Below are 8369 nucleotides of genomic sequence, written 5' to 3' on the forward strand. Positions count from 1 at the left end.
ACGCAATATCTCTAAAATTAGAAAGGTCTTGTCTCAGAGTGATGCTGAAAAACTAATTCATGCATTTATTTCCTCTAGGCTGGACTATTGTAATTCATTATTATCAGGTTGTCCTAAAAGTTCCCTGAAAAGCCTTCAGTTAATTCAAAATGCTGCAGCTAGAGTACTGACGGGGACTAGAAGGAGAGAGCATATCTCACCCATATTGGCCTCTCTTCATTGGCTTCCTGTTAATTCTAGAATAGAATTTAAAATTCTTCTTACTTATAAGGTTTTGAATAGTCAGGTCCCTTCTTATCTTAGGGACCTCATAGTACCATATCACCCCAATAGAACACTTCGCTCTCAGACTGCAGGCTTACTTGTAGTTCCTAGGGTTTGTAAGAGTAGAATGGGAGGCAGAGCCTTCAGCTTTCAGGCTCCTCTCCTGTGGAACCAGCTCCCAATTTGGATCAGGGAGACAGACACCCTCTCTACTTTTAAGATTAGGCTTAAAACTTTCCTTTTTGCTAAAGCTTATAGTTAGGGCTGGATCAGGTGACCCTGAACCATCCCTTAGTTATGCTGCTATAGACGTAGACTGCTGGGGGGTTCCCATGATGCATTGTTTCTCTTTTTGCTCTGTATGCACCACTCTGCATTTAATCATTAGTGATCGATCTCTGCTCCCCTCCACAGCATGTCTTTTTCCTGGTTCTCTCCCTCAGCCCCAACCAGTCCTAGCAGAAGACTGCCCCTCCCTGAGCCTGGTTCTGCTGGAGGTTTCTTCCTGTTAAAAGGGAGTTTTTCCTTCCCACTGTCGCCAAGTGCTTGCTCACGGGGTCGTTTTGACCGTTGGGGTTTTTACGTAATTATTGTATGGCCTTGCCTTACAATATAAAGCGCCTTGGGGCAACTGTTTGTTGTGATTTGGCGCTATATAAATAAAATTGATTGATTGACTATTATTCTGAACACTACTGTAGTAGACATGAACTATTCAGACAGAAGGTGGAGCTGAAGATGTTGCAATTGTTTTTTGGGAGTGATGAGAATGGATAGGATTAGGAAGGTACATATCAGAGGGACAGCTCAGGTGGGACGGTTTGGAGATAAAGAAAACCTGCACCCTTCTTGGTCCATTCTGGAACGAGTTAAATACCCCTAGTATATAGGGAGAAAGATGCTGAGGATGGAGCCATTAGGCAGGAGGAGAAGAGAGAGGTTTATTGATGTGGTGAGGGAGGACATGCAGGTGGTTGGTGTTGATAGAAGAAGATACAGAGATGGCAACGATTGATCTGCTATGGTGACCCCTAACATGAACAGCCGAAAAAACAAAATCTGTGCACGGGAGATTCAAGAATTGTTGTCATTTCATTGCTTATGTGTGCTTTTGAAATTGGTTTGCCTGTCTTACATCACTGAGATAAAGTGAGACACGTGATGGGAGCTGCTGTCTGTAAAGGACTATTGTTGAGGTCAGCGTGACAACAAACGCTCTGCAGCCACATGATCGGTCAGATTTCAGATGTGGGGGAGGCTGAGCTAAGTGGACAAAGCAGATGACGTGAGCCAGTAGAAGATTTACATGATTTGTTTCCAGTTCAGCTAAAGAGGGGGGAATCATACTGCATGTTGGTCACAACTTACTTAGTTACTTGTGGCATCCTCAGGAGCTTTCAATCTTTTTACCTCACAGTAAAGAGTTTGTCAGAATTCTACTTTAAACTGTGCAGAAGGGCTTAAAAAAATACATCCACATAGTGTCAACTTGTGAAGAGCTTTAATAGACAATCATGTTTACACAGGAAGGTTATTTGTTGAAACAATAACCTCAACACATGCATCAGTTTAACCGCTGAGAACATTAAGTCCCTTCAGCTTCTCCTTTGTTTTGAGTCAGGGTCTCCACGGCAGATCTGAGGTGGACCTGCATGTTAATTTGGCACGTGTTTACACCGGATGCCCTTCCTGATGCAACTCCACATTACATGGAGAATGGGCAGGGGCCGCCTGGAACCAGGAACCTTCCACACTGGAAGCAAGCGTACCATGGCCACCCCTGCAGGTTAAGAGCTGAAAATAATAAACTGATCATGTAGAATGAGTTTCAGATGACACAACTATGTAGGATTTCATCTTTGGTGTATAACATTAGAGCTAGAAAGAAATATAGATGAGTTGGTGTGGTGTTCATATCCTTTTTACTCAGCCAGTGTCTGTGGGTCTGGTGGACGCGCTGCATTTTTGAATTTTTAATTGAACGCAAACAATTTTATGTAAACATACTCAACAGATATTTACTTCATCCCAATTAAATAATAATGTAATTTTTATTTTGATAAAAAATGAAAATGGGTTCCACAGACCTGAACACCATACAAGCATTAAAACCAAACTGACCTTATCTTCCACCCGGCACAAAGCAGTACAGGTGGCACCTCTAGTGTACGGTCAACACTTTTTTATGCTCAACGCCCATTTCATGTGGACAAGCTGGGGCTTAACAGAGTGTGTTCAGGTGCAGTGATTCCACTTTGGTATCCTTTGGCAACAAAAAGCACCTTCACCATAGACCAGCAAAAATCTGTTCGACAATCAAGTGATTCAGGATTTTATTTTATTTATTTTCCTTTCTAATAGTTACGCAGTGCAACATGCAGATCTGCCTTACATATATGAGTTTGCAACATGCATGTGCGCTCTGTGTGTTGACACAGGGATGTGCATTAGCTTGTCATACTACCAAGAAACTGAAATGAAAACAAAAAATTAACAATGAAATAAAAGTTACCAAAAAACAAAACAATGGAAAAATGCAAAACTTTAATAATTCTGGTAACAAATTTTTACACGGGTTTTCTTCACCAAGAGGGGTCTGCTGGCCACAGCATCCAGGAACAACAGGTCATTGGAGGGAGGTAGAGGCTGTCTGCACCTGGATATGGAAGTGTTGTTGAAAGAGACTCAAATGCTTCACCTCAGGGAGTTGTGGTGGATGACTGCTGCTCCTGTGATTACCTCTCACAAATTTAATTGTATGTACAATAAAGTCCCTTAATTTTTTTCCAACACTCCGGGTCAGCGATCCCTGTATATCTGTAACAGATAACCGAGTATCTTGTCTTGCACATGTTCAACTGTTCATTTGCTTATTTTTGGAATATAAAAGTCCTCATCAATACACACAACACAAGCTGAGGGCTTCATGTACAACCCCTGGAAAAAATTATGGAATCACCGGCCTCGGAGGATGTTCATGCAGTTGTTTAATTTTGTAGAAAAAAAAGCAGATCACAGACATGACACAAAACTAAAGTCATTTCAAATGGCAACTTTCTGGCTTTAAGAAACACTATAAGAAATCAAGAAAAAAGATTGTGGCAGTCAGTAACTGTTACTTTTTTAGACCAAGCAGAGGAAAAAAATATGGAATCACTCAATTCTGAGGAAAAAATTATGGAATCACCCTGTAAATTTTCATCCCCAAAACTAACACATGCATCAAATCACATCTGCTCGTTGATATTGACCCTATGCCATGACATTGACCCTATGTGTCTTTTTGCAAGGAATGTTTTCACAGTTTTTGCTCTATGGCAAGATGCATTATCATCTTGAAAAATGATTTCATCATCCCCAAACATCCTTTCAATTGTCCAAAATATCAACGTAAACTTGTGCATTTATTGATGATGTAATGACAGCCATCTCCCCAGTGCCTTTACCTGACATGCAGCCCCATATCATCAATGACTGTGGAAATTTACATGTTCTCTTCAGGCAGTCATCTTTATAAATCCCATTGGAACGGCACCAAACAAAAGTTCCAGCATCATCACCTTGCCCAATGCAGATTCGAGATTCATCACTGAATATGACTTTCATCCAGTCATCCACAGTCCACGATTGCTTTTCCTTAGCCCATTGTAACCTTTTTTTTCTGTTTAGGTGTTAATGATGGCTTTCATTTAGCTTTTCTGTATGTAAATCCCATTTCCTTTAGGCGGTTTCTTACAGTTCGGTGACAGACGTTTCCTCCAGTTTCCTCCCATTCGTTCATGTTTTGTTGTGCATTTTTTGATTTTTGAGACATATTGCTTTAAGTTTTCTGTCTTGACGCTTTGATGTCTTCCTTGGTCTACCAGTATGTTTGCCTTTAACAACCTTCCCATGTTGTTTGTATTTGGTCCAGAGTTTAGACACAGCTGACTGAACAACCAACATCTTTTGCAACATTACGTGATGATTTACCCTCTTTTAAGAGTTTGATAATCCTCTCCTTTGTTTCAATTGACATCTCTCGTGTTGGAGCCATGATTCATGTCAGTCCACTTGGTGCAACAGCTCTCCAAGGTGTGATCACTCCTTTTTAGATGCAGACTAACGAGCAGATCTGATTTGATGCAGGTGTTAGTTTTGGGGATGAAAATTTACAGGGTGATTCCATAATTTATTCCTCAGAATTGAGTGAGTCCATATTTTTTCCCTCTGCTTGGTCTAAAAAAGTAACCGTTACTGACTGCCACAATCTTTTTTTCTTGATTTCTTATAGTGTTTCTTAAAGCCAGAAAGTTGCCATTTGAAATGACTTTAGTTTTGTGTCATGTCTGTGATCTGCTTTTTTTCTACAAAATTAAACAACTGAATGAACATCCTCCGAGGCCGGTGATTCCACAATTTTTGCCAGGGGTTGTATGAATCCACTGTTCCTGGTTCACTGCATCAAATAACATCAAATATGTTGTCCAATGCAAGTTTGCCCAGCTTTCTTTTTTTAATTTACAAGTCCTTATATTAAATAACAGCATATGCTGTGATGTTATTAACATAAGGACTTGTGCACATGTGATACACTGAGTCTGTTGTTAAATTCACCCCCAGGGTAATGCCTTTTTGAAAACTTCCCCATACAGAAAAAAGGTGCAATTTATAGATCATTTTTTTCTCCCCTCTTTAAGAGTCATTTTTTAACAGATGTGACTTCAGAAAATACATGACAAAATAAATTACCTTGCTCCATACTTTGCGCTCAGATTAGATGCTTTGTAAACAGTAATGTGGAGCTGTACACACCCCAAATGCTCCTGCACTACGCACTTTAGATGGTGCACCATAGCTCATTTTAACAGAGAACTAAGACATTTGAATGTCACCGTAATGTTTAACTGTATAAACGTAACCCATTCCTGCATTCTGTATTCATTTGGGGTGATACTTCACCACTTTCTTTTCTGCATAGTTGTCTCAGTCACTTAAATAACATTTTAGTCCTTCGACTCAGTCATCTGCAGCCAAAGATAAGTGCTTGTCTGCTGACAAAACTATCCCTCAATGAAGACAAGTTGAGCACTGTTCTAGACAGAAGCAGAAAATGTGCACATTCTTCTCATTAATGCACTGACTGGTGCTTACTATCCGTACCCACAATACCCGAGATTGCACACAAACGTCTTTCCTCTTTACACTGGAATGGATTTCTGCATGAGTGGTTTATGTGGTCTGTCCACAGACAGGCTCGACGAAAAGTTTATCTTCAGAAATCTTTTGGTTCAGATTTGCATCTTTTGAGGAAATATTTTGCTTCTGAAATTAACTTGTCTTCGAGTTCGTACCTTATCTGACATTAATAAAGTAACAAATTTAACTTTTTATTTTTCAGCCTTTTTTGCAAGTACTGCTCCAAGCAATATAGGTCAATGCTTCTACTGTTCTACACAATGTCATAAAAAATAAAATAAAACAAATGCATTGCATTACCATTCATAAATCACAATAATCACACACGTTTACATGAAATGACGTCAGGGGTGGGAATCGTAAAAGCAGTGCATGTAGCAGCAATGATCTGACAAGGCAGCAATGGCTCATAGATCTATACATTTCTATACAATAATTCTTGTGTTGTGTGGGCCGCTGAAGAGGAGGTACTGCTGGCCCACCACCACCAGAGGGCACCCTGCCTGGAGTGCGGGCTCCAGGCACCAGAGGGCGCTGCCATCTCACAGGAGCAGCCGGGGTGACAGCTGTCACCTACGACAGCTGTTACCAATCTTCTGATCCGCAGCGGTATATCTGCAAGACGTCATCCCCACTTCTCTGCCGAGATATCGCTCTACCAAGGAGGTAACGTATCCAGCCAAACAGAGTATCTTTTGACCATTAAATACTTTTTGCCTTTACACAGAAAGAGAAAAGAACAGCAGGAGACTGTATTTTGGATAAGTACTCACATTCCTGCACTACAGTGTTTTTTCTTGACGAGAGGTGGAGGTGGAGGTGGTTTTCCACCATACGTGTTGCTGGGTGCAGGCGCAGCCACATCTGACTGTTTCTGATCCTCGCCAGCAGTACCGGATCCGACAAGCGGAGGCAGTGGCCACCTGGGAGTTCGGGACTTGGCGGCTCCAGTATTCCCGGGGTTCGGTGGCGGAGGAAATCGTGTGGTTCCGGTTCTGCTTTGGACAGACGTCTCCTATCTTCGAGCCTGCCCACATGACACCTTTGTGATTCGGCTTATTGTCTGTTATTATAATCGGTTGTGTTTGTTGTGCTTGTTTCACAACAGTAAAAGTGTTATTTGCCTTCCTCCATTGTCCGTTCATTTGCGCCCCCTGTTGTGGGTCCGTGTTCCTACACTTTCCCAACATCTTGTACTTAATTCACAATCATTCCTTTTCTGAACTTGCTTAGCCCTGTTAAGAGTCACTGGGGAGTGAGGGGGCTGGATGCTATCCCAAGCTGTCATTGGGTAAAAAGGCAAGGAACACCCTGGACAGGCCACCAATCTATCACAGTTCAGTCCGAATCAATATAATGTCAAACCATTTTAACATCCACTGCACATTATGGAATGATGCATTGTGCAGCACTGCATGTGTATTTTTGTTCTCCACTGTTCTGATCCAATGCACTACATTTTACATCTGCCTAATTTGGACCACATCCTAATTTGTGATTTTCAGACTGGGTCTCTTGTCAAAAATTAGTTTCTGCATTTCTGGCTTGAGACAGGAGTTCAACATGTCCACTTCTGCTCAGTTCAAAACTTGTTCCTGGGTAGACCTCTACTTTACAGGTTCATTCAAAAAACCTGCATGTAGTACCCAGAGATATCAATAGGGCAGCGCAGTCTCGTTTGAACCCCTACCTGATATCGCAGGATTTGATTACATCTGGGGACAGTCAGCACGAAAACAGCAGAGAATCCCCAGGCGGAGTGTGGGAGTTTCAGCACAAACCATTCAGCCCAGCTCAATAAAGTTAAAAGCTCACTGGCCATCACCTAATGGACCTGCCTGTTTATGATCTGCCGTTTTAAAATGGTGAAACCCCCATCCTCCAAATGGTTTGTGCTGACACTCCCACACTCCGCCCGGGTGTTAGTCTCAACCCACAAACAGCGTCAATTCTAACAGGAAAATGGTGTACTATTTTGTTTTCGGCTGCAATCACAGAAGCAGTCGCAAAAAGTGCAGTTTTTTTCGGTTCCCAGTGGAGAAGGGAATGCGAGGCAAATGGGAGCGGTGGTGTCGGTAAGTGTTAGCCTACACAGCTAACAAGAGTAGCTCCGTTCTCTCGCCCCGACAGGTTTGAGCTCTGGGTCATAAACCGCAACACATGTCCACTTTTCATCACATTGTCACTTTTTCTTTGCATTTTCACAACTCAGAGAAAGTGCTGTGTTTTTGTCCCTGCAAGTAGAGAAATTACATCATATGCGTCATATTTTACCCCTTTAGCGTCCGCCCTCAAACGAGACTGCGCTGCCCAATAAAACAATGACAACTAGTGAAAAACCAAATTTGCCACAAGCTCACTTTGTTTAAAATAATAAATGTAATAACAAAATAAACCAATTTATTTTTAGCAAATGCAACATGATGCATTTTATCTTATGATTTGAAATAAAGAAGCTGGTAGAAACAACTGCTTTCTTATACTCAACAAAAATATCAATCAATCAATCAACTTTTTTCTTATATAGCGCCAAATCACAACAAACAGTTGCCCCAAGGCGCTCCACATTGTAAGGCAAGGCCATACAATAAATATGAAAAACCCCAACGGTCAAAACGACCCCCTATGAGCAAGCACTTGGCCACAGTGGGAAGGAAAAACTCCCTTTTAACAGGAAGAAACCTCCAGCAGAACCAGGCTCAGGGAGGGGCAGTCTTCTGCTGAGACTGGGTGGGGCTGAGGGAAAGAACCAGGAAAAAGACATGCCGAGAAGGGGGGCAGAGATCGATCACTAGTGATTAAATGCAGAGTGATGCATACGGAGCAAAAAGAGAAAGAAACAGTGCATCATGGGAACCCCCCACAGTCTACGTCTAAAGCAACATAACCAAGGGATGGTCCAGGGTCACCCGATCCAGCCCTAACTA

The sequence above is a fragment of the Thalassophryne amazonica genome, chromosome 5 (assembly GCF_902500255.1).
Source record: "Thalassophryne amazonica chromosome 5, fThaAma1.1, whole genome shotgun sequence".
Taxonomy (NCBI): domain Eukaryota; kingdom Metazoa; phylum Chordata; class Actinopteri; order Batrachoidiformes; family Batrachoididae; genus Thalassophryne; species Thalassophryne amazonica.